The 27,921-nt window shown below is 36.0% G+C and overlaps 1 pseudogene; it reads right to left on the minus strand.

The window, feature by feature from the left end:
- Positions 1-4,803: 4,803 nt before the first annotated feature.
- Positions 4,804-5,238, minus strand: LOC124964125 (succinate dehydrogenase [ubiquinone] cytochrome b small subunit, mitochondrial-like; annotated as a pseudogene).
- Positions 5,239-27,921: the final 22,683 nt, after the last annotated feature.

Below are 27,921 nucleotides of genomic sequence, written 5' to 3' on the forward strand. Positions count from 1 at the left end.
CATTGGCAGCAGGCCAGGAAATGTGTCTGTTATGTCCCTCAGGTGATTCTTGACACACACCAAGACTTGCAAACAAATCCGGAAGAGTTTTGGATTTCAAATTTTTCTCTGATCCAGATTCTCCTGAACTTACTTCAAACAAAGCATCTCCTTTTTGTTTTCATAGTGAACATCCACATAAAATTTTACTTTAACAAGGGGTTTCTATAGTTAAAAATAGAAAACCATGGGATGAGAGATTGGAGAAACCAGTGTTGCGTAAATCACTTAGAAGCCACAGCAGTGATTTCTAAGTTCCTTGAGAATTGCCAGAAGGAATGGGGAAGGGAACAGTAAACTCACTCGTCCTTTCTTTTTCTTTTTCTTTTTCTTTTTTTTTTGGTGGGGGGACCAGGGATTGACCCAGGGGTGTTCTACCCCAGCCTTTTTTATTTTAAGACAGGGTCACACTAAGCTGCTTAGTCACTCCTCATTTCTAAGATATTGTCAGCAAAACTTGTAAAAGAGCCGTAGAGAATGAGGAAGCAGAGGTAGCCTGGGATTACTCTGAGTAAGATCGCTCCTTAAGTTCCTAGGACCTTTATTTGTGTATCTTTTCCACTTTTTGACTCCTGTCAACTCAACAATAATAGCAGAAAAAAATCACTAAATGCAAACTATAAGACTCTTATGTTTATACCCAAGTTGGCAGTTTCCTCATCAAAAGTCACTTGCTTCAAGGATTAATCCTTAAACTGATTATCATTCAGCATTACCACCTCTTACTATAAAGTACCTAGATTTACTTTAAAAAAATATATGACTCTCTCTAATCTAGAGAACGGGTAGGCATGAGCTGGGAAATTATGCTGTTACTATGATTCAGTGCCAGAAATTCTCCTCTTTTCTGGGACAGTGAGCCAAATTTACTGCTCTGTTCTTGAGTAGAAAGAATTCATAATCAAAATAAAATAACAACAACCAAAAAAAAAAAAAAAAAAACAAAAACCTCTGAGTTCAAAATACATAATTTTAAAAGCTTGGAAAAGAGACTATTTTCATGATCTTAAAATCTTTTTGGTTTGTATTGTTTCTTTGTCTTTTATTTTTAAGACAAGTTTGATAGTTTGCTTGAGTTGGGCCCCTTGAACAAAATAAAGACTTACGTCCCTGTTGTCTTGGTGCCCTGGGTGCCGGTGGTTCTCTGTCCATAACCCTTGGGTACAGAGAGGCTCAGCAGGATGGGATTGCCACAAATGAACAAAGAGCAATCCCTCCAGAAAACTGATGAGCCACATATCTGCTGACCTGTTTGAACTGCAAAGAAACAGAACACACCGAGTTTCACTAATGTTAAATTAAGTAGATTGGGGTTATTTCTTGGGTTCTACTGAAATCAACTCCCAGAGTGAGTGGCAGAAACATCCACTCACCTTTCAAATCTTTATCTTATGACATCCTTCTATAATGTACCTTAACCAGTGCCATTGATTAAATATATTATTATAATATGACTTTGTACAGATACTCCAAAGGTAGGAATGGGATTCCCTTCCTTTTATTCTTTCATACTAATTAGAAGGTAAAAATAGGGGTAATCAGAAAGTTAGATGTGACCACATCACAGAAACATAGCTTAGACAATGGAGCCCAGTCCAGATCTCCTTCAGAAGAGCATCAAGATACAACCGTGCTTCTTTAAAGAGAGGCGATCACCCTGGCACTCTCCGCCCCTGCCTTCTTTAATCCCTCCCTCTGTTTCCTAGATTTAAAAAAAAAAAAAAAATGTGATGTTGGAAAAAAAACTCTTGCCTTTATTCAGGTTGGTTTCCTAATCTGAGGAACTATCACACTTTTTTTTCCCCATTACACAACATTTTATTGTTTTTAAATTTTTATTTTCATAGAATACATTTTCTCATCAGGAATTTCCACTGTGGGAAATAATTTGTTATTTACAGTTTTATATTTGTGGACAGATTATTTAAGTGCAAGTAAAATACTTGAGGATTAAGTTCAGTTTCAGATACATCTACAAGGGAGAACTTTCCTCTAAATGGAATTTCTCAAATTCAGTAACTTTCCAAGCTTTCCTCCCTAGGATTTAGAAATCTACAATGTAAGATATCAACATGTCCTAATTTTGAAGTTTTCCTAGGACCAATAGCCATCAGTAGTTTATATCAACTGAAAAGAGAAGGAAGTTTCCCAAAATTAAACACTGTCTAATTTTCTTTACTCATGTATCAACAATCTTTTCCATTACTTTTAGGACAAATACATAAGTATTTTTATTTATTGATAATAATACAATTAAATTCTCTTTAAGAGATTGGTAAGTTAAATGGCAAAGGTTCATTTAGTTGTACTGCGCAGTCTTCTGAGCTGGGAGTCAACCCCATTATCTCTCTAGAATATAGAACTCAGTTTCACAACTCCTTGGACACTTTCCTCTCAGAACCTTTTCTCAAAAATTAAATTCTGGCAATAGTCATGTGATAAGGAGTTATGCACCATCAAACTTCTGAATTATTTTCTCCTTTTTGTGAGATGAATGACATCACAGAGCAGAAGCAAAGAGGCATACCAAAAATTCTTTTATTCTTATTTTTAGTATGGGGTATTGAACTCAGGGGCACTCAACCACTGAGCCACATCCCCAGCCCTATTTTGTATTTTATTTAGAGACAGGATCTCGCTGAGTTGCTTAGCGCCTTGCTTTTGCTTAGGCAGGCTTTGAACACTCGATCCTCCTGCCTCAGCCTCCCAGTTGCTGGGATTATAAGCATGTGGCACCATGCCTGGCTTTATTTGTTCTTTTAAGACATACCAGACAGTAGAGTGTATTTTGACATATCGTACATACATGGAATGTAACTCATTCTAATTAGAATCCTATTTTTGTGGTTGTAAATGATGTGGAGTTACCCTGGGCATGTATTCTTATATAAGGTTAGGAAAGTTATGTCTGATTAATTCTGTCTTTCCTATTCCCCTCTCACTTCCCTTCCCTTCATTCCCCTTTGTCTAATCCAACGGAATTCTATTCTTCCTCTCCCCACCCTCCCTTGTTGTGGGTTAGCATTTACATATCAGAGAGAACATTCTCCCTTTGGTTTTGGGGGACTGGCTTACTTCACTTAGCATGATATTCTCCAGTTCCATCCATTTACCAGCAAATGCCATGGTTTCATTCTTCTTTATGGTGGAGTAATATTCCATTGTGTATATATACCACATTTTCTTTTTTCATTCATCTGTTGAAGGCCATCTAAGTTTGTTCCATAACTTGGCTATTATGAATTGAGCTGCTATAAACTTATGTAGCTGTGTCACTGTAGTATGCTGATGTTAAGTCCTTTGGGTTTTAAACAGAGGAGTGGGATAACTGGGTCAAATGGTGGTTCCATTCCAAGTTTTCTAAGGAATCTCCATGCTGCATTCCACAGTGGTTGCACCAATTTTCAGTCCCACCAGAAACATATGAGTGAACCTTTTCCCCACATCCTTGACAATATTTATTGTCACTTGTATTCTTGATAATTGCCATTCTTCTGGAGTGAGATGGAATCTCAGTGTGTTTTAAAATTTTTTTTTTCTTTTTAGTTGTAGATGGACATAATACCTTAATTTTGTTTATTTATTTTTATGTGGTGCTGAGGATCGAATCCAGTGCCTCACACATACTAGGCAAGTGCTCTACCACTGAGCCACAGCCACAGCCCCAGTGTGGTTTTAATTTGCATTTCCCTAATTGCTACAGATGGTGAACATTTTTTCATATATTTTTTGACTATTCATATTTCTTCTTCTGTGAAGTGCTTGTTCAGTTCCTTTGCCCATTTATTGATTGTGCTATTTTTATTTATTTATTTATTTATTTATTTTTGGTGTTAAGTTTTTTGAGTTCTTTCTGCATCCTGAAAATTAATGCTCTATCTGAGGTGCACATGGCCAAGATTTTCTCCCATTCTGTAGGCTCTCTATTCATATTCTTAATTGTTTTCTTTGCTGTGAAGATTTTTAGTTTGATACCATCTCACTTATTGATTATTGATTTTACTTTTGTGCTTTAGGAGTCTGTTGAGGAAGTTGGTTCCTAGGTCAATATGATGGAGAGTTACGCCTAATTTTTCTTCTAGTAGGCACAGAGGTCCTTGATTCACTGAGTTGAGTTTTGCGCAGGGTGAAAGATAGGGGTTCGATTTCATTTTATTACATATGGATTTCCAGTTTTCCCAGAACCATTTGTTGAAGAGGCTATCTTTTCTCCAATATGTGTTTATGGAAGCTTTGTCTAGTATGAGATAACTGTATTTATGTGGGTATGTCTCTGTGTCTTCTTTTCTGTTCATGTCTGTTTTTGTGCCCATACCATGACACTTTTGTTACTATAACTCCGTGGTATAATTTAAGGTCTGGTATTGGGATGTTTTTTGCGTCTCTTTTCTTTCCTAAGGATTGCTTTGGCTCTTCTGGGTCTTTTTCCAAATAAGTTTCATGACTGCTTTTTCTATTTCTATGAAGAACATCATTGGACTTTTAATAGGAATCATAATAAATCTGTATAGTGCTTTTGATAGTATAGCCATTTTGACAATACTAATTCTGCCTATCCAAGAACATGGGAGATCTTTCCATTTTCTAAGGTCTTCAATTTCTTTATTTGGTGCTCTGTAGTTTTCATTGTAGAGGTCTTTTACCCCTTTTATTAGATTAATTCCCAAATATTGTTTTTTTTTTTTTTTTTTGAGGCTATTGTGAATGAGATAGTTTTCCTGATTTCTTTTAACTGATTTGTCTTTGGTGGCATACGGTCAATTCTTATGGTTTTATGTGAGAAAGGTCAGAGCTTCCATGGCACAGTAACAGCTTTGCGGGGCCCACATCATAGTAGTAGAACTAACAAAACCCAGCAAAGGTTAAAGCTGAGAGGTCCAAAAGTCCCTGTCCAGAGCCATAGGGAAGGTGGAGCATGAGGAAGACAGCCAGGATGCAATCCATCACAGAGCAAGGATTCAAACATGCAGCTGGAGGAAGGTCCAGGAGCAAAACATTGACAGTGCTTTCAGTAGTCCAGTGGAGACATGCAGCCTTGGAATCAGAAGCGTGACTTGGTGACAGGTGAATATATTGTACTTCACACCATCCTTGGGTAAGACTGTCCTAGAGCAGTGCTGTGACATGAGCAGATCTGACCTTTGGGGTTTGAAGGACTGTGGCACCAGAGAGGACACTCAGTCTCAAGAGAACTGCCATCTTCCTTTTGAGGGCTCAAGATCATCCACCATCCTGACCAGACTTGTGACCCAGAACTTAAAACACAGAGGTTTTTGTTCTTGTTCCTCTCTGAAGACTGATTCAGCTCTTTATTATGAAGTTGTATTTACCAGATCTGCAGTTTTTTGATCATTTCTTCCATATAATTTATGAAAAGCTGAATTAGAACAATAATGTTTGCCAACAATTCTGGGAGCTTTTTAGTCCATAAAGCACATTCATAGACCATGTATCTGGATCCTCACACACATTTTAAGGGATGGTTTTATTTCCCAGTTTATAATGTGAATATTGAGGCTCAAAGTGGTAATAACTTATGTAAGACCATGTAATCAATAATGAGTCAAATATTTTTATATAATATGTGTTTTTCTATGCATATATTTCAATAAAAGTTCTAGATGAGTTTGTAATTTATGATATAAGTCAGACCATGCTTGCATGAAAGGAAGTAGTATTGATAATTATGTGAGAACTGCAGAGGTTAACTGTTTCCACCTAGGGCAAACAGGAACATCTTGATAAAATTCAAGTTTCATGAAACTAGATGTAAATATGAAATCTCTTTGTCAGTCTCATTTTTAGACTATGCTTGACAAAAAAAAATAGTAGTTTTAAACTGAAGCTTAAAGAAAAGGTTTCTAGACAGAGAAGATAAATAGAAAGAAGAATATTGACTCTTTGGCACAAGACAAGAGAGAAGAAAAGAATTTTTGATTTTTAAATTGCATTTTCTTCCCTGGTGTAGGTGCATGGTCATTTACTCCTCTTGAGTCAGATTCCCTGTGATTTAATTTGGATCAATACTGAAAATGCCCATAAAAGGAAAAGAACTATGTTATGTAGTAAGATGACTTGTTACATCTGAAAGATTATAAAACACTGAAAGATTATAAAAATTTACCAAACAGGATTATCAAGGCAGTCTGGGGCTATTTAAAGAATGCATGAATTTCTGGAAAACCTAAAGTGATCTTTAAAGATGAAATGCTAACCATTGTCTTCTGTCCCCTGTATTCAGTGATGACTGGCCAAACAAGGACGTAAAATCTATAACATCACAACAAAATTCATGAGGCTAAGGAAGGCCTTCTTTAGAATTACTTTCAATGAGGGGAACAGCCATGAGTTGAAAGGGATTTCAATTACCTATGGATGCTTGGCAAGGGTTTCTCTCCCACTTCTCTGCCATCTTCCCTCCTTCCTGTCCTCACTTAATGGTGACACTTCTTCCTTCCTTCTTCCCTTCCCTTCTTTCCTTCCTTTCTTCTCATTTTCTGCCTTTATTGACATTTTCTTCCTTCTATCCCAAACCCTAGCACTATGCTTTGTACTTTCTAGAATTCTAAAGATAGTAAGAATTGAGTCTTTGTTTTTTAAAGGAAGTTTGCGTTTTTTATCCTCTTGCCTAGCAAGATGGATGGGACCACCTTGGTCAGCACCTCCTTTCTCACATGGATGTTAGGAGGAGTCACATGTGTTATCTGAATGACTTTGCACTTCATCAAGGGAGATCTTAGGCAGATACAGCCTATCATTATGCCTTGGCTATTGGACACTTTTTAGTTGTCATGAAAACAAAAATCACTTCAATTAAAGCACTCTAAGGCAGTACTAGGCTCTTGGGCTGGGGAGGGAAGAGTCTTTTACTAAATTTAAAAAAAGAAAGAGGAAAAAAATGGGAACTAAGTAACTGAGATAGTTTTCTACAACACACACTTCGTACATTTCCTTCCTCCCGCAGTGAGTCAGTACCAGTGAATGAAAGCAGATCAGAAAGATCAAACTTTCAACATAACATCTCCTTTACTTTTGTTTTGAGTCCTCGTTCCACCACTTACCATGTGTGTTCCCTTGCCAGATTGCTTCAACCATCTGCAAAAGGAAAATAAGAAGAGTCCTCTTCTCCAGGTGTCGCTACTGGAATCAAACAATGTAATACAAGTAAGGTCGTGGGAACAGTGACCCTCACTTAGTAAACACTCAAAAGTAGTGCTATTATTCACTTTCTTTTGAGATAATTTTCCCTTAGATGGCGTTCATGCTGTTCTTCACAGTCTTGTCTGACACTCAGGCAGACTGTGTTGCTGCCTGGGTAATGTTGAGAGGTTCTGCCAGGGCGCCCCAAACCCTAAATACTTCATGTGATCAGCCACACCCTAAGGTCTTTAACAGGGAACAAAACCTCCCACTTCTAATGCTTAAAAGTCAACTCTTCCACTGTGGTATTGGTCCCCCGCCCCCCCAAAAAGAAAGACTTTTAAATGGAAATCGTTAGAGGGTCTAAATGTTTCTTGGGTGTGAGAGGAAAGACAGAAAGAAGGAGAGGGCAAGGAGAAAATGAATATCATATCCCACTGTCCTGCAACTGTCTGAACCTCCTCAAAATTTACCAGCATCCCTATGCCACAAATATTTCATTCATCCAAAACTTTGAATCAAGAAAGGGCAAGAAAGTAACAGCAGCCCACAGGGTATTTTTCAGGATAAAGATGATTCCCAGAGTGGCAGGTTGCCTAAGTGACACCTGGGGTTATGTTGGTGCACATGAATGAATATTCCATTGTTGTACTGAGGATTTCTTCCTAAGTATCTTGCTTCAAGAATGAAGGGTGACGTCAATCGGAGGGGAAAAAAGCCCAGTGAATCCTAGGACTTATTGCTCCAATTGAGCAGGAAGGCACGTTGCAGCATGAAAGATTGGGTAATAATTCATACCTGTTGTGCTTCAATGTTAACTGTGAGCCTTAATGTATACTACCCTCACTTATGCATGAATTCTTTTTACACAATAGCTCAAGGCCTCCAATATTTAATTGAATTTTTTTCCTTGAAGAAAATTACTTATAAGGAAATGTTGAAAAAGAATCCATTTACAACTAGAAAAAAAAAAAAGAAAGAAAAGAAAAACAAAAACAGAATCTCCCTGGAAAATAGTAGGGATCTCATGAAAAATACATCTGGGTAAATTAAGTTATAAAAGACTTGTTCCAGTAGGAACAGAAACTCTGAAGTTCTTTTTCTGTTCAAAAATAAAAACTAAACTTCCCAGGTGATAAATTTCTGGCACAATAGGTTTTTGGGTATCACAGGAGCCTGTTGTCTATCTGGGCTTCCAGATCATGCTGGGTTGAAGCCTGACTACTGTCACTCTTCCTTCAGTGATCCTGGCACTTCTGGTGCACAGGAGCATTTAGAGACCTTCAGAATCTGTCCCTTTTGGTGAAGGATCTTGCTTTTTCAGTCCAGAGCAGCTGGCTGCTTGTGTGTAAGCTGGGCCTGGGTTCTTTCTAAGAAATGACTCTCGGAATAAGGACCTGGAAGGCCTTGCTCTGCTGACCGGGAGGTAGAATTACACAATGGCTATGAATATGAAAGTTGGAACCAATGACCTGTGTTCAAACCTAGTTTTGCCAATTCTGTAATAGGGTGAGCTTGGGCAAGTTACTTCGTTCTTTAAGCCTCAGCTTCCTTAGTCGTAAAGAAGATGATATGACCTGAGAGGGATTCAGTGAGGTTTTAATTGGAAAATGTAAATAAAGTGCTTAGCAGGTTGCAAGACACAGAACAAGCAGTCAGGGAAAGTTAACCACTATGGTCAATTCTGAGCATCTTAGGATATAAGGTGGGGGTTCTTTGATCAATAGTTTAACTGAACTACAATCAGATAGATTCACTCACTTGTAAAAAAACGTGCAAAAATTGTGAAGGTCTCCCATGGGCAAAGAGTATGCTACTCAGAAGTGTTTTCAGGGGTATTGCCCTCAACTAGCTTGACTCTGCTTGAGAAGATTAGACATGCGCCTAAGTAACACTAATGCCAAGTAGAAAGTGACAAGGCTCTCTGATGAAGTAAATAAAATGCTACTGGAGTTCATAAGAGGGAGAGTTTATAATCTAGTTGTGGGAAATAGAGAAGACTTTGCAGATGAGGGCCCGGAGGTGCATGTCTCTGTAATCTTAATATTTTGACAACAGGACTCGTATAATTATATTGACTTGAAAATTACAGGTTGGAAAGATCCACATTCTGTAGTGGACACGTCTGAAACACGTCTGAGAGAGTTCAAGCTCAATGTATATTCTCTGATTACAAGTAACCTAGGGCCATAAAATCAGTATCCATTTAAAATAAGAATCAGGTTTGGCTTTCCCCAGAGGACAGTTGGCTATTTGCCCAGTGGTCTGTGCAGTAACATACTTATACAAACTTCCCTCATTTAAAAAGAAGAGGAGGGCAGTAGGAGGAGAAAAAACGTCAAGCTGTGCTCATCTTTGTCTGTAAGAACTCTGTATTAGGGCCAGGTGTCAAGAAAACTGACTCATGTTCTCAGGGAAGGTTGTCCTGCTCTTTGTAGGAATGATGGAAACTTTCGCTGTCTCCTTTTCTTTTCCCCTATCCTAACTCTCCCTCCATATCCTTTCATGTGATTTGCTGTTGTGTTCATTCTTTTGTCCATTCATTCATTACATTTCTAGACTTAGAACTTAGGTACTGCTGGAGGTAAGAAGATGAACACAGCAAGCTTCTGTGTTTTAATCATTCTGACCAGGCGTGCTCAAATATAAGATATTACACAAGGTATAAGGAATGGGGTCTCACCAAAATGCCAGAGAATTTGTCTTTTTTATTTTTTTCCATTTCTGTGTGTTCCTAAACACTGTTAGGAGCTAATTTTGTATACTTCTTTGATTTCACATGCTCTTACTTCATGCCTTGAGCTCTTTTTCCTATGTAAGCAACTTAGCCCAAATCTACAGGCATTTAAAATTTTCAGGATAAAGAAATGATTTCTCTCATCAGGTTGAATTATAGGCATAAAAGTACACATTTGGGAAAACGGTTGGAAATGTATTCTGAAACAGCAACACAAAGGTTAATTTGTTTGGATTATAGAAGAGAAGAAAAATATTTTCCGTCTGTTCTTTACTTCTAGAAGCTTCCATTAATGGCTAATTCTATGAGTGGGCCACTACTTGCCTGGTATGGTATGAAAGTATTTGAAGAGTGAAAGGAAGGTTCTAGTCCAAAACTATTTTCTCTTTTGATTCCTGAAATCTCCAGATAAGCAATTTAATTCTTTCTTAATTATTTCCTTCTTTGGTCCTATTTAACTTTTTTTTTCTTTTTTTTTTTTTTTCTTTTGGTTCCTCAAATGTTTCTCTTCTGGGTAGTATTGTATGAGAAACTCCTAACCTTTTAGGAAACTCTCTCTTAAAATCACCTTCCTCTAGAGTTGGGAAAGAGTTCTGTTTTTTCTAAATAGGACCTAACTCCACTCATTCAACTCCGTGTAAGTAGGAAAGTACAGACTGTTGATTCATTTCCCTTCTTTTTCTGGAACTCTGGGGCATATCCGTGATGAAAAGTAAATAGCAAAAGGAACATTAACTAAAGAATACAGAGCCCAGAAATGTTCACCAGAAATCACTGAACTATTGAAGGGCCAGCTCATTTTCTGGCCTCTGATTTGGGGAATAACTTCTTTATCTGTTTCCTTCTCTGTACCTGTGAGGAGGTGGCATTGGCTTATAACAAAGACTATTACGGTCTTCAAAGCTCTGTAAGAGAGCTTGTCCAGTTGTGAAAGTTGGCTTCCCTGACATGAGGCAGAAAGCTAGAATACATTTGCATTCATTGGTTTGGTGGAGCCTCACACTGGAGGGTTGAGCCACATTATCTCATCACTGCTCTATAACTGACATGTGCCCAATTGTCTTATATACTTTAGAGGCAACTGTCGTTTTATCTTGAAGAACGATTAAGTCTTCTGAAGGCTAAATGTTTCCAAGGGGTGGGGGGAGCCAGACTACAGTTTAATTTATTGAAAGTTATTTATAATTTAGTACTTACTGTCCTGAAAATGCCTGTCCCCTTGGAAATATGATTCAGATGCCCTGAACTGAAGAAACATTTTCCTTTTTCCTGTGTAAAATATGAAACAAAAGACAACTGAAAAACACTTCATTAAAACAGTTCCTTTGTCCTTTTGACAATGAAAATTGAAAAGAGTCATGCCAGTTTGGCTATGTGGGTGGTCCTCTTTCTATGCTAACCTTAGCATGACCTCGCAAAAATCACTGAAAATTATTTATTTGATGGTTCTAGAGATTTTAAAAATATGTGCTAGAAACTAATAGTCCCATGCACTAGGGGATTTCAGAAATGCCATGTATTAAAAATGAGGTTCTAAGAGCTGAAGGATCTGCCCAGGAACTGTTCTACCCAGACCTCAGTGTACTGAGGATCCCACATATGTTCACACCTGGGTAAACTTCTCTCTAGTCAGGTCATGCTCCTTGATCCTTCGGATTCACTCCTTTAAGGTCTTCCACAGGCTGATTTTGCCATCAAATGCATGTAATTGGTCTAAGTCAATGTATGTATGATATTTATCAAATGAACTTAAAACATGTTCCCCATGGGAATATCTCTGACATTCCTTTTTTTGGTTCAGTAATTCTAGAACATTCCTCATAATGTCCTGAACTTCTTAAGAGTGCAGTAAACAGGGGAGTTTGATTATCTGATGAAAAATGAAAATTAGATACTGTGTTCTGTTTCTTTTCTTTTTTTCAATAGATGTCTTTTGCCCTTTTTGAGTTAGTTTTTAATTTCCGATGATTGTCTGAGAAAATTTAGCCTAGTTACCAGAAAAACTGCCTTTCGATTAATCTGTGTTGCCAGTCAAACAATTCAGTTTAATAGTTTTGAGAAATGAAAAATGAAACTTGTACTTTTGCCTTTGGTTAACGTTTCTCTGTTAAATGAAATTTGATATTGTACCTCTAATGCTATTAAAATGATGCTGTCCAAAACTATCATATGGTAAAACCCACTCCCTTTTTGTGCTATTATAAAGAAACTTTGCCTAGTTTGGTTGTTGAAAAATAATAAATAATAGCGCAAAGGGCTGTTGCTGTAGTGATAAATCTCTGCTGAGTAGCATACAGAGAAGATTCAGGGATATTGCCTTAAAGTCTTAGGAAATATATCTCCCTTCTCTAAAATATTGTAAGATTAAAAAAATCAAAAGAATAGCTGTTTTGTGAACTTCCTATAATATGGAGCCACTGCAATATGTGTTTTTAACACATGGAATACCTTTTGTTATTTGACTTGACGTGAATCATGCTTACAAAATGTTTGGCAGGATTTTGAATACGAATTCCCAAATGAGTATTCAATGCACTTTAATTGAGACTGTTATTTTATGTAGTATAAATACAACTGCTTATTAAAACATATTTATTGAAGATAAACAATTATGCAATAGAAACCAGCTATAGAATATAATAAGATGACTAATGAAAAAGGCAATTGATTACAAATGACATAATTACTAAAGGTTAAAAGCTATGTGATGGATATTACTTGTTATTCCTTATGCAGACTTTAATAAGCATTGTGATCATTATTTAACATGCAGTAACTCACTTATTACATCCAACGAATGAGTTGCTTTCCAGCTTGGTACACGTGGCCTTTAACAATGCCTAGGGGAGTTGAGGAGCTTATGACTTTACCCATAGGATTGAGGAAAGACATTGACAAAGAATGTTAATCAAGTGTTACCAATTCTATTTTATTTTAGGAAATGCAAAGAAAAAAGTCCAAGACCTTTGATTGAAACCTTCTGCCTGCTCTGAAGAACGTGGACTGCTGCACACTGCAGAGGTTCCTCAGTTTCCACAGAGAGGATTTAAGACTACCACTGGAATTTTTGGGACTTGCTCTGTCCTAAGAATTTCCCTAAGAAATAATTTCATTACCATCATCACCCCTGAGGGGGTCCACCAAGGATTAGTAGCTTTGTTTTGATTCTGGCATTAAAATGAATCATTTCTCCCAACTTCTCTGTGGTTCCTTACTTTCTACAGTAATATGATATGCTCAGTGGTACGGAGAAGAGGGAGAGAATTAAAGAGGCACAATCAGTAATTTATGACCTCAGTTTTAGGCTATGGAAATAAGGAATATGTTATGAACTTAGAATAGCGTGTACAGACTTAGTTCTTTCCCAAGAACTTTTAAGAGACCCACAGGTGGAAGTTGGGGCCAGGAGGAAAAGACTGTGCTGAAGACAGTTTTCAGCCTATTTGATGTGTCAGAACTCACTATCAGAAAGTATTTTTCAAGGCATACAACAATTTGCATCCTTATGCAGGATGTTTCCTTTGTTCTCTAAAATCTAGTTGTGATCACTCTCCTCCAAAATCTCAAGGTTTCTGGTGCTTAACAGAGGACTCTGCTATTTGTTTGTGAATATTTTTTACCGATCACATTTTTCTGAAGGATATAAAAGAAGACTTGGTCTTATCAGTGTTGAAAGGTAACTGTACATGTGCTTATGTGTTTGTATTCTAGAGGACACTTGGAGAACAATTCCATTTAGAAGTTGTGTCTTTAAGATATAAATAGACATGATAGCCACTGCTATGATTTGATCATTTGGGTGGAATGACCTTGGTCCTACAGTTGATGAAAGGCTTTAGAGGAGTTTCTAATTGACCTTTCTCATAGTGATGAGTACGGCCCCAACTTTTATCTTTTGGAAGGACTAGGATTTGATGGAATTGTAAGACTGATGAAGTGTATGTGGGCGAGTATAGCATCCCTGTGCTCATTGTCTCACGTCTCTGTGACTCTGCTCAGCTTGCTGTGTTACCTGCCTTTGTGGTACCAGTTTTCAGATCCCATGATCCCCCTTCACTCCTACTTATCCTTATGCGAGTGCCCATGTGCACACACAAACATGCACAGTATAGGCTCTAGACTTTCTTCCTCCATACTCAACTCCTAATGAAAAAGAAACAACATTTTTTTTTTTCTAAAGGCAGAAAAAGGTTGTCAAGGTTTGTTTAAGAGCATTGATTTTGGGTCAGACTGCTTTGGGTTCGAGTTCTTATTCTAATACTTGTATCTCTGCTACCTTGGCAAACCTGTTTGAATTCTCTAAACAAGTTAATTTTTCTGCAAGTTCAGAAATTCAGTATCATGTCTGCCACTCAGTGTTGTCACAATAAATTAAGTTATCCATGTAAAATATTTATTTAGCACAAATGCCATTCATAAGTATCCCAAGAAGTTGAGGATGACTGTTGCAACTGTGGAAGAATAAGTGACCGCTGTGTAATACAAAGTGTGTCCAGGTGTGGTGAGTCACACTAGTTGTCTCTTGTATATGAAGGCATCAAGCCTTATAGGAGCCATTGTCCTCCCTGAGTTCCACACATACTTCTATTTTTACTGGTCCAGTTTCATTCATTTTTTTGTCTTTTTCATGGCAACTTGCTAGGGGCAGGGGACTCTCGATAAATGATTAAGAATGCTTCATTTTCTTTATTCATATGTGAGATTTTTTTTAAACTTCAACCTTATTTGATGTGAATATGACAGATATCTATTTCTAAAAGTTGCAGAAGTGGGAAGTAAGTCTGGGCAAAAAGGGGGAGGAAGGAAGGACTAGTGGCAGAGTTTATTCAGGACCTCTCTTACTTATTTTTGAATTCTAAGTCTAGTTCTTAAGTGCATATGGTGCACATGGTGCTTAATAAGTGTCATTTGATGTGTGAGTTAAGTCAGTAAATGAATATTCCTCCAGTATTTCCAGGTAACAGAAACCATTGCATTCTGGCCTGGTCATTAGGCTGTCCCCATAGAAGGCATACAGACAGGTCCTTGATGTGACTGTGATAACTGAATAGTTGAGTCATTCTCATGAAGTTGTAGGTCACTCTTTAAAAACTGTAACTTCCTGACTTGATGTCAGCATAAGAAGGAGCACAGAAACAAATTGCTTTACCTTAGTTTCTTTTTTAAAGCAAGAGGAACTAACCTGAGATTAGAAACTTTTGTGGGTCTTAGAGTCCCATGAAAATATTTCCAAAAATATGTGTGCATGTGTGTGTGTGTGCGTGTGCTTGTGTGTGTGTGTGTGTGTGTGTGTGTGTGTGTGTGCTTGTGTGTGTGTGTGTGTGTGTGTGTGGTGTGCACGCATGCACTGTTTTGGGGGAAATAAATAATTTTTTTTAAATTCTAAAATCAGATTCTTAAGGGACCCAACAGCCTGAAATGTTACCTCTGATTTTACAAATCATTCTCTTGAGGGAAGATCAAATAGAGGCCCCTGATTCCATGGCCATCCAAAACCCCCATCAGTAAGAGTCCAACTCAACTGCTCAGATTTAAATTTAAGATATGGGAATCTACTGAATTATTCTATCCATATACATATTTTTGAAATATGGCCTATAGGTAAACATTAAATGTTACAATGAATTGGAAAGATTTTGTATAAACTAGCTGTGAGATGGTGCAGTTTCAAAAAATCTTTAGGGAAAGAAACCAACTTTCTTTTTTTCTTTTTTTGGTGATGCTAGTGATTGAACCCAGGACCTTGTGCATATGAGGCAAGTACTCTACCAACTGAGCTATAGTCCCAGCCCAAGGAACCAAATTTTGATGAGAACAAAATGTTGGAATTAGAACAAACCAAATGTGTCTTGTGGATTGAAGAGGTGAGCAATCAGTATCAACTTGAGAAGGACATTGTGGATTAGTGACTCTGTATAGTCCCTTCTGGAAACCTGGCCAACAACTCTACCTTTAAAAATATATTGTCTGTTAAGAAACTTCAGGACTTTATAAGATGTTAGAAGTAGAGTGGGGGGACTTGTAGCAATAGCATATCAGCAAATGGTAATAGGGATAACATATTTTCATCTTTCATATTTGGGACTCTGATTATCATTCTGAAATTGGTAAATAGAAATTGTATTTCATTCAGACAGGTTTCAGAGATATGGTACAGGTTTATGTCAGGCTTATTTTATAGAAAATATTAGTATGTGTTTTGAAAATGGGATTTGTGGATACTCATGACATATTTCTCCTTGAGTGGAAAAAATGTGGCAATTGTGATTTAGTAAAAGGTGCATATCTTAGCAATAAGAAAGAAGTGGATTTGAATACCAAGCTCCTGATTGGTAGTTGACTGGTATTGAAAAAAAAATATTCTCACTGAGCCTCGATTGTTCCACCTGTAAATCAGGGATACTGATGCTTCATTCTGAGGTTGTTGTAAGGTTTGGAGGTTAACGTCTAGCTTCATGAATAGCAGGCAAATAATACATAGTTATTATTGTTATAGTTAATATAAAAATGAATATAATTCATTTACATGTTATTAGGCAATAATAGGCTCATTATAAGCAAGTTTCAAAGAACAGAAACTTTCCTCCTGAAATGCTAAATTTAAAATTTTTATCTAATGGGTAAGTATGTCACTGTAGTTTTGATTTGCACTTCCAAAATATTTACTTATATTGAACAATTTTTTTGCATGGCTAATGATTATTTACATATCTTCTTTGAAGGCCTATCCCAAAGGACTTAAAATCAGCATACTACAGAGATACAGCCACATCAATGTTCATAGCTGCTCAATTCACAATAGCCAGATTGTGGAACCAACCTAGATGCCCTTCAATTGATGAATGGATAAAGAAACTGTGGTATATATATACACAATGGAATATTACTCAGCCATAAAGAATGATAAAATTATGGCATTTCCAGGCAAATGGATGAAATTGGAGAATATCATGCTAAGTGGGATAAGCCAATCTCAAAAAAACTAAAGGACGAATGATCTCGCTGATAAGTGGATGATGACACATAATGCGGGGTGGGAGGGGTTAGTGTTAAGGTTAGAGTTAGGGTTAGGGAGGGGGGCAAAAATGGAGGAAGGAAGGACTGTATAGAGGGAAAAGAGGAGTGGGAGAGGTGGGGGGAAGGAAAAAATAACAGAATGAATCAAACGACATTATCCTATGTAAACTTATGATTACACAAATGGTATGCCTTTAGTCCATGTACAAACAGAGAAACAACATGTATCCCATTTGTTTACAATAAAAAAAAAGAAAAAAAAAGAAGTGTTTATTTAGGACCTTACCTATTTTAAATTTTTTGTTGTGGTTGTATTTTAGGAATTTTCTGTAAATCCTGGATATTCATCCCTTATTCAGATGCAAAATTTGCAAATATTTCCTCCTATTCCATGGGTTGTCTTTTTACTCTGTTGACAGGGTCTTTTGATGCATATTTAAATTTTTTTTCATGAAGTTCAATTTATTTATTTTTATTGGGTTTCATGTGTCTCAGATGTCATATCCACAAAATCATTGCCAAATCTAATATCATAAAGATTTTGCCCTACGTTTCTTTTAAAGGTTTTATAGTCTTGAATCTTATGTTTAAGTCTGATGCATTTTCAGTTAGTTTTGATAGTGTTAGTATGGGTCTAACTTAATTCTTTGGACCCGAATACCCAATTTCCCCAGCACCATTTGTTGAAAAGACTCTCCTTTTTCCATTGAATGGTCTGGATATCCTTATCAAACATCCTTGGACCATATATTCTATATTCTTGGTACATGTCTATTTATATACCAACAAAACACTATAGTATTATCTGAAGTAAGTTTTGAAATCAGGAAGTATGAGTTCTAGTTTTGTTCTTCTTTTTCAAGATTGTTTTGCTGTCTGGGGCCACTTGAGATTGTATATTAATTTTAGTATGAGTTTTCTATTTCTGCAAAAATGCCATTGGGATTTTGAGAAGAATTATACTGAATCTATAGGTCACTTTGAGTAAAGTTGACAACAAAATTAAATCTTCTAATCCATGCACATGGGAAGTGTCTCTATTTACTTATGTTTTCTTTAATATCTTTCCATGAGGTTTTGTGATTTTCATTGAACCCATCTTTCATGTATTTGCTTAAATATGTTCCTAAGTATTCTTTATGATGCTATTGTAAATGGAATTTTCATAATTTCCTTTTCATGCTGTTCATTATTAGTGTATAGAAATGCAACTAATGTGTTTGTATCTTGTCACTTTTCTGATGTCATTTATTAATCCTAACAGATTTTCTCTTTATATTGATGGAATCTTAGAGTTCTCTATATACATGATCATATCACCTGTGAGAAGAGATAATTTTACTTCACCCTTTCCAATTTGGATATCATCAATTTATTGTCTAGCTGCTCTTGCTAGAACTTCTGATACTATCTCAAACATAAGTGGCAAAAGACAGCTCCTTACTTTGTTTCTAATCTTAGAGGAAAATTGTTTAATCTTTCACAATTGAGTATAATGTTCATTATGAGTTTTCCATATATGGTTGTGGTAGTTTCCTTTTATTCCTAGTTGGTTGAATATCTTTAACAGTAAAGACATTGAATCTTGTTAAATTCTTTTTCTGGCATCAATTGAGATTATCATATTTCTCTATTCTATTAATTTAATTTGCTATATCATATTGATATTTTCATGTGTTGAACCATCCTTGAATTCCAGGGGTAGATCTCACTTTGCAATGAAGTATAATCCTTGTAATGTACTTCCAAATTCAGTTTTCTAACATTTTGTTGAGGATTTTTGCATCAATGTTCACAAGGGATGGTGTTTTGTTTCTTGAGGTGCCTCTTTGTGCTTAGATATTATGGTACTGCTGACCTCATAAAATGAGTTAGGAAGTGTTTACTCCTTTTCAATTGTTTTGGAAAAGTTTGAAAATGACTTGTGTTAATTCTTAAATATTTGGCAGAATTCTCCAGAGAAGTCATTGGGTACAGTACTTTTCTTTGTTGGGAGATATTTCATTCTAGATTCATTCTTCCTATTTTTAATTATAGTTATATTCAGATAATTTATTTCTCTGATTCAGTCTTAGTAGATTTTGTGTCTCTGGTAATTTTTCTATTTTATCTATGTTATCCAATTTTTGCATATGATGATTCATAATCGTCCCTTATAGTTCTTTTATTGCTTTAAAATTGGTAATGATGTCTACACTTTTGCTTTGATCTTAAAAATTAGAGTCTTTTTTTTTAATCTTCTAGTTCATCTAGTCAAAAGTTTGTCATTTTTGTTGATTGTTTCTAATAATCAACTTTGGTTTCATTGATTTTCTGAATTATTTTTGTAGGTTTCTTTCTGTTATCAATTTCAAATTCCAACCCATTGTGGTCAGAAAAAGTTACTTTGTATGAAATCTTTTTCATACTATTGAGACTTCATTAGTGGCCTAACAAATGGTCTATCCTGAAAAATGTCCCAAGCATACTTGAGAACAATGTGTATTCTGCTGTAGGTGACTATGCTGCCGCTGTACATTTCTGTTAGATCTAGTTGATTTTTCGGGTTGCTTAACTCATCTTTTTCTTGCCTTTGGTCTGGTTATTGTATCCGTTATTGAGAGTGGGGTATTGAAATCTCCAACTAATATGGTAGAACCATATACTTCTCCCTTCAGTTCTTTTGGGTTGTGCTTCAAGTATTTTGATGATCTGTTATTAGGAACATAAATGATTATAATGGTTATGTCATGCTGTATTGAAATTTTTATTAATATACAATAACCTTTGTTCCTTGTAAATGCTTTGGATTTAAAGTCTATTTCTTTCTGTACCACATAAGCATAGCTACAACTTTTGTGCTCTCTTTGTTATAATTTCTGTAGAATATATGTCTCCTTCTTTTCACTTTCATTCTATGTATGTTTTTAGATCCAAAATGAATCTTTTGTAGACAGCATATAGTTGAATCATGTGTTATTATTCATTCTGTCAGTTGATATCTTGAGTGTGGATTTTAATCTATTTACATGGCTTCTGATAAGGAGAAACTTCTGTAATCTTGCTATATGTTTTTATATACTTTATGACCTTCCCCCTCATTTCCTTTAGTATCTTCTTCTGAATTTAGTTGACTTTTGAAAAAATTAAATGTTAAGTTATTTCTTCATTTACTTTTGTGCATATTTTTCAGGAATTTCTTCTGTGGTTACCATGAAGGTTATATTTAACATTCAAACCTTTTTTTTTTTTTTTTTTTTTTTTTTTTTGCAGTGCTGGGGACTGAACCCAGGGCCTTGTGCTTACAAGGCAAGCACTCTACCAACGGAGCTATATCCCCAGCCCTAACATCCAAAACTTCTAATACTCTAATTTGAATTGTACCAGCTTGACTTCAATAATGCAAGAACAATGATTCATTAACAGATCTACCTCATCCATTTTACTTACTGATGTCATAAAATTACATTTTCATGTATTGTCTATCCCAAAATACGACCTGATAATTATTTTAGATGCATTAATTTCTTAAATCATGTAGGAAGCAAAATGTAGAGTTACAAAGTTACAAAAGCACTAGCTCTTATACTAATAATTTTAAAAAATGTGTTGGTCTCAAGTCATATAAAAAAAGCAAAAAATAGAGTTATACACAAACATTTAAAATAATACTAGTTTTTACAATTATGCATGTATTTACCATTAGTGAGATCACATTTCTTCATATGCCTTTGAGTTACTGTCTTGGGTCCTTTCATTTTACCTTGCAAGAGAGACTTAAACATTCCTTTCAGGGAATGTGTAATGGTAATAGACTTTCCTTAACCTTTTAGAATGTCTTAATTTCTTGCTCACTTTTGAAGGACAATTTTGCTGGATGTAGGATTCATGGTTAACAATATTTTCTTTCAGGACTTTGACTATGTTGTTCCATTTCCTCTAGCATCCAAAATTTCTGATAAGAAACTCATTGGTAATCTTAATGAGGATCCCTTGAATGTAACAAGTCACTTAATTCCTGTTGCTTTCAAGATTTTCTTTGTGTATCAAAAGACTGATTATAATCTGTTTTGAGTTCATCTTGCAGTTTGTTGAGTTTAAGTATTTATATTTCACCCTTCATTAAATTTGAGACATTTTCAGTCACTATTTCTTCAAATATTTTCTCTGTTCCTTTCTCTCTCTCCTCTCCTGGAGTTTTCATAATGTATATTTTGTTCCATTTGATTGTGTCCTATTGGTCCCTTAGACTGTTCACTTTTCTTTAGTATTTTTTTATTTCTCTTTCTCATAAAGAAAATTTCCACTATCCTATTTTCAAGTTTGTGGTTCTTTCTTCTGCCTACTCCAATGTACCTCTGAATCCCTTCAATAATTTTTTTCCTTTTGTTTTTTTTTGGTGCTGGGGATTAAACCCAGGGGCACTTAACCGCTGAGTAATATCCCTAGCCTTTAAAAAAATTTTTTTGAGATGGGTCTTGCTAAGTTGCTTAGAGCCTCACTAAACTGCTGAGGCTGTCTTTGAACTTGTGATCCTTCTGCCTCAGCTTCCCACGTCACTGAGTTTACAGGCAAGCATCATCATGCCCAGCTCTAATAATGTTTTATTTTTAGTTTGTATACTTTTCAACTCCAATGTTTTATTTAAGTTTTTCTCTACTCATGTTTTCATTTTGTTGATATATTATTTTCTTGATTTATTTCATATTCTCTTTTGTTCTTTAAGAATTTTTAATCTATCTGCCATCAGGTCTTTTTCAGGGAGAATTTCTGATTTTGTTTGTTTATTTTAATTCTTCTTTCTAATGAACCAAACTTTGCAATTTATTTCTATGACTGTGACTTTTTGTTACAAACTGAACATTTGAATATAATAAGGAGGTAACTCTGCAAATAACTTATATATTGTTAAATTTTTTTTATTTTTAAGATACAAGTGCAAATCAGAAACTCAAACCACACTCTTGACTTTTGGTACATTCTATTTTATTTTGTCAGTGCCTACTTTTTTCTCACTATGCTTGGTTGAAGTAGTGAACATATACCTAATAAATAGCCATTTTTCTGTGGAATAAATGATGAAAGGACATAACACTGAGTTTTTATCCCCAATGATAAATGTGAAATTCACAGGTGGACCATAGGGAATGCCAATGGGGAATATTGAGGCAGCATATTATCTCCTTGATTCTGCTATTTCCCTCTGATGATGGTTTTCTTACTCTCTTAGAGCTTTTCCTACTTTTGGGTTCCATTCTGCCATGAAGATATTACAAAGAAAAAAAAATGCTGTCATAAATCATAACACTATACCCCTAGATGTCAGGGATTAGTTGAGCAATGTCAGGAGTAATTTGGAAGCCCAGGGTTCTAATCCCTCAAAGACTTGATGATATAGATAATAATAAGAAGAAAGCAAAAAAGGGCAAGAGAGTCTCTTTATGTCTCTTCCCATCTTGTACACAACACACACATTTTCCATGTCAGTGTGTTTAGGAGTCCAAATAGTTATAAATATTGCCTTGATTAGGTAGTCTCCTCCTCTGGAGATGGTCCACATTCTCCATTGAATGTGTATTTCTTGCTTTACCCCAAAAGATGTCTACCTCTTCAGATAGTCTACATTCCCTCTTGAATGTGTATCTTTCCTAAATAACTCTGTCTCTGAAAAATAAAAGATGACCTTGATTAGATATCAATCTAGATTTGCCATTAACTAGCTGCATGTCATTGACCTAGACATTCAAGTTTTCTAAGTTTCAGTGTCTTCATGGGTAAAGTAGGCTACCATTTCTACTTATTTCATATAGTTTTCTTGATAATGTTTCATTGTTTAATATGTTGAGCTGTATTGTTTTGTTCACTAAGTCAAAAAAGTCTAAAACTTCTCCAAGCTAAAACATTTTCAAACTAGTGAAAAGACTGAATTTTTTTGGTATTGTTACTAGTGTGTATAGATAAGAGGGAAGAAGGAGTATATAACTACTAGTCTTGGTGTTTCCCCCCTCTTTTTGTTTTGCATAAATTTAGGGACCCCATATTCCTTGATTGAAGCCACATTTAGTCTAAATCCACCAGAACATAACTATAAAAATTTTCCATCTATTGTTCCTGCAGTTAGCCAATTACACACCATTGCATACATAATTGTCTGTCAATGCAGTGGTTTTGCTAAATTCCATAATGTTGGAACAATATTGACAGTGTTTTGATTCTGGATGGAATAAGAACAGTCCATAAACTTTTTATGAAAAGTGTCTTTGATTGCAGATACCACTGATAATTAGGCAGAATGTATGGGAAATAAACCCACCCAAACTCCCAGATAATATTAGAAAATTTTGATATATGTATGTCCCTATGTTTGTTGAAGATAACAGAGATTATTCTGTTTGAGATGGAGTTTTCCCTAGTACAATGCTGTATACTGTTGCAGAAGATGAGTCCGTATTACAATTCGTAACAGTACTCTTTCTTGAGGCTTGAAGGATTTTGATAGTGGAAAGATTTTTAGGGTGACTAATGCTCTCTATGAGTAAAATAGATACTTAAGTTCTCCTCTGAAGGAAGTCTTAACCAAAACCCCTCTTAGGAAAACAAAGTTTTTCTTAAAGTCCACTTGGAAATCTAGTACTTAAGTCAGATCTGAGATTAAAATTTGACAAAAATATATTGCTACCTTTCTATCCAGTGAGCCTTTTCCTAGAAGCTCTCAGATTCCTCATGTCATTTGAATTATTAACTGATTTTAACCTTGAATCAGATGGTTGTATTAAGGTGTCAATTTACTTTGCAACTTGTGGCATATTATGTATTTCCTTCATTTGTCATTCTTTGTGAACCTTTTTGAAAGATCGCACATTATTTTGTTGACCGTCTCACTAGGACATGATCAGCTCGTCAGTGCTCAAAACGATTTTCACAGCACAGCCAAATTAAGGCTTTGCCATGCTGATCTTTCTCAGGTCTGACTCTCCAGGGAGCTGACATTAAGAGACCAGCAGCATTTGTAAAATAGAATGGAAATTAGCAGTGAAGAAATTTTGGTTTATTTTTCCTTTTAAAATAATTCAAAATAGCCTTCTTAGCTACATAAAAAGTGGGGAGTAGCCTAGGCCCCCAGCTCTGTGGTTATTTCAGTGGAGAGGAAAGCGTGGATACTTCACCGCTCTACCGGTTTAGCAGAAATACTGGAAGTCTGTCAATCAACTGGAGGATCCTTTCTTGTCTTGGCTTGTCTTGGAGCTGGTACAAGGGCTGATAGTCTTAACCCTGTTTAATTTATGTAGCTTCAGAAAGAAAGGTTGTCAGGGCCTACATGATGAAGAAAGAAGAAGAAAAGCAAATGAGAATGGGACATGTCTAAACCTCCTCCAGCGGCACTGTCACCCTGCTCATCAGGTAAGAAGAAAAACAGATTAAAGCAAGGTCTTTGTTTCCAAATTCCAGGCTTGCAAAGGATGTATTATGATACGCATTTCAAAATATGGTTACATCTTGAAAGCATTTTTGTTAGAAAGGCATATTATCTTTAACAATGAAGCAAGGAAAGAAAAGCTTGGTTCTTTACAGTAGACTCTTAAAATACCTTAGCAGATCTGACTTTATATATATCTTTTTACATTAGCATTCAAAAATCCTTGGCAGGAACAATAGGAATGGTTCAAAGTTCAATTCATAATCATAAGCAGACGTCTCCCCCACCCCCCTACCCTGCTTTAGTTCTCTGTTTGGGGCGGGGTGGAGCGAAGAGAAAGGGGTCACATTTAAACATCCCCTCCCCCTCCCAGGATGAGCTCTAATTTCATAATAGGATAGTTTGATTCAGAGTTAACTACTTTGGTTTTGGTTCAAAATGATAATCGTAGAAAATATAAAATAACGTTTTAAAAGCTCAGACTGTGAAAGAAAGGAATCGTGCAGCTTAGTAAAAGCATATGTTGCTAGTGGGACCTCACAACCACATTCACATCATGCTCTTGCCAAATCACGTTATGTTTCTAAAGCTCCTTATTTAAATTTCCCAAGTGAGGCTCGTACAGCATGGTTTGTGTTTTTGCTCTACAGTATTGAAGGAGGTCTTTAGAAATCTTTCCCCTTAAGAACCAACTTTTTCTTTTCTAAATAAAAGTCCAAATTAAGCCTAGTTTTCATTTATAGGGCTCAGGACTCCAGGCCACCGACAACAACAGAAAAAAACATCTGCTCTTGGCACTGTTTGGGGTTGTGATATTGGCCCATGGAGCTATAGAGCAGCAGAGCCTACAGTGGAAGCTCCTGCCAACATCGCTGCGGCTATGCAGGAGTTAGGTTTGATCTGGTCAGCATTTGCAGGACCCTAAAACGCCATCTAATCAAGTCCTAGTCTCAAAGAAAGACTTTGTTAAAATCACCCCAGGCCTGTGTATTCTTTTCTTTTAAAAGATTAAAAATACAAAGTCACTGCATTTCAGTTCTTTATAAAACCTGGATAGGAATTCATACTGAAGTTGAATGTCACCAGTTTATGTATGTGTTTGCTCTCACGTTTGAAGACTGTTTCTCTGTAGCCTTCTGTTCTGTTTAGAAAGCCTGATTCTTTTTTCTTTCTTTTTTCTTTTACTTTTTTTTTTTTTTTTTTTTTTTTTTTTGCTTCTTTTCAGGCTCTGTTTAATCATTGTTTATGATTTTGGTAGTTGTCTCCTGGCACCTCTGAGCTCTTTACAACTTAATTATCATATCTATCACTACAATGAATACAACGATTACTCCCCCTCCAAGTCTTTGATACTGTTTGCCCATCCAAATTTAAAAGCAAACCACACGGAATTGTGTGCCTGCATTAGGCTTGGAGCTATTATGACTTAGAGATCTTTCTGAGTCACTTTCGGAAATACACAGCACAACCAGAGAGAGAAATGATCCCTGTCTGCAATCCCTAATGGCTGTAAACTTATGCTTTCCAGTTTTGACTGCCAATAGCCATAGGGGTCTTCCCAGTCTAAGTATCTATCTCCAGAAATGAAATTGTAACTCGGCATTTTATTTAGAAAACAAAAGGATTTATTGGGAGTAACAGAATCCATCTTATGGATGACACAAACTGGTTTATTTAAACCTAGCCCTACCTATGCATTATAAATCTGATTCTGTGGGGTCCAACACCCCCACACCTGCCTTATGCTTTCCTTATTGCCCATGAACTAGGATTACAAAAAAGGTAAAACCAAAACTCTTCGACAGGGAAAGGGGAAAGCTTTGCTCTTTCTCACCCAGATCACACCTCTCCTTTGTTTATTTAGGATCTGTTGATCTCCTAAGTGCTTTACCTGGCTTTTGTTTTCTGCTTATATCTGCAGGACTTTCACATTTTGTTTAAATTTCACTTAAAAATAGATATTTTCCTGACAAGCAGTATAATGTGGTTATGAGCTTAGATTTTCTAGAGCCAAATGCCAGTTCTGAGACTCTGGGCAATGTACTTAACTTTTCTGTCTCAGTTTCTTAATCTATAAAATGGGGATAGAAATCATCCCTACACAAAGGGTTGTTAAAATAATTTAATGGGTTATTGTATTTCGAGCACTTACAATTGCACCTGGCCTTAGGAGGCCCTCTATTTTAATAACAGCCATTACTATTCAACTATATTGCTCTGCAGAAGTCTGGCTTCTTTTTCTATTCACACAGCCTGAAGTTATTTGTCTCTCTCTTGTGCAAGTGCTCTGTGTTCTGTTTTTTGTTCTGGCCAAAGGGGAGCCTGCGCCATGTTACAGCAATGAAAAGAGATGTGTACTGGGTTCCTTTTGTTGGAAAGGGAAGTCTCCAGATTTGAGTTCAAGTCGAACTCCTTTTCCCTAATGAAGAAAGACATGGAAGCTGTTTCTTCCTGTAAATTACTAAGAAACATTTCCTGAGCTATTAGAGCTTTGTCCTCTTCCTCTGAGGTAGGTCATACTTAAATAAGACGATTTGTATATGTACAAAATCTGTTTTTTCCAAATATTCAATTTCCTGAGTCTTTACTTCCATCTTTGTCATTTTAAGACACATATATTTGTATTGCTTTTAGTGCCACAGGAAATATGATTTAAGCTGCTATTTTTAAAGAAAGTTAAAACATATTAGGCTGGGGACCTCAGAATTCTGTATGATACTAATCACTTTTCAATGGGTTCATGGAAATAGTGCACCTTCTATGCAGGTAACATGCAGCTGCAATCAGTGTATAATTTGAGCAAATGTCTCTAATGTTCTGGTAGTGTCAAACATCTCAAAATTGATGTTTCCACAGTAAGATACCCAGTAGTCTTTGATTTTTGCTGTGCCTGAAAAACTTGTTGGTTCATAATGGAAGATAAATAAATTCATATGAAGGAAACAGTAATCAGAAAATGTGGGTTCATTTTCATTGAAATAATATAAACATTTTATCTGTTATCCTATGATTTTTGGCTGCTTACAAATTCATTTCCCTGTGTCATATCACAATAGAGATACATTTAGTGCTAAAGTCTGAAAGAACAGACTCTGAAATCAGATTTCCTAGGTACGAACCCTGGTTTTCCTGTTGATCAGCATTGGATGTTTGTGCAGATGTCTTAATCTCTTAAATCTCAGTTTTCTCATCTGTAAAATGAGAACAATAATAGTACCCCCCTCAAAGGGTTGTTGTGAGGGTTAAATGAAATACTGTATGGAGTCATGCTTGAAATATAGATGCATTGAAGAAGTAATAGCTCTTACTAAACATGGACAACATTGTTCTTCATTGTCTTTGAGCATTTAATTTGCCCTTTTGTCTTGAAACTAGTGACCTGTACTCTTTCAATTATACACAATAGTTAAGATTTAAAGGTGGCAAAACAAAACAAAGGAAAGAAGGGAAGAGAAATGTGATCTGACTTTATCTCCTTAACTGTTTCTTTTCTTACCAGATATCAGAATATAAACAAAATTCGGATATATGACCTTTTTAGCATCAGCAATTGAGAAGTTTTCTTTTAAATATATAGTCATCCCTCGGTATT

This window comes from Sciurus carolinensis, chromosome 14 (assembly GCF_902686445.1).
Source record: "Sciurus carolinensis chromosome 14, mSciCar1.2, whole genome shotgun sequence".
Lineage (NCBI taxonomy): Eukaryota > Metazoa > Chordata > Mammalia > Rodentia > Sciuridae > Sciurus > Sciurus carolinensis.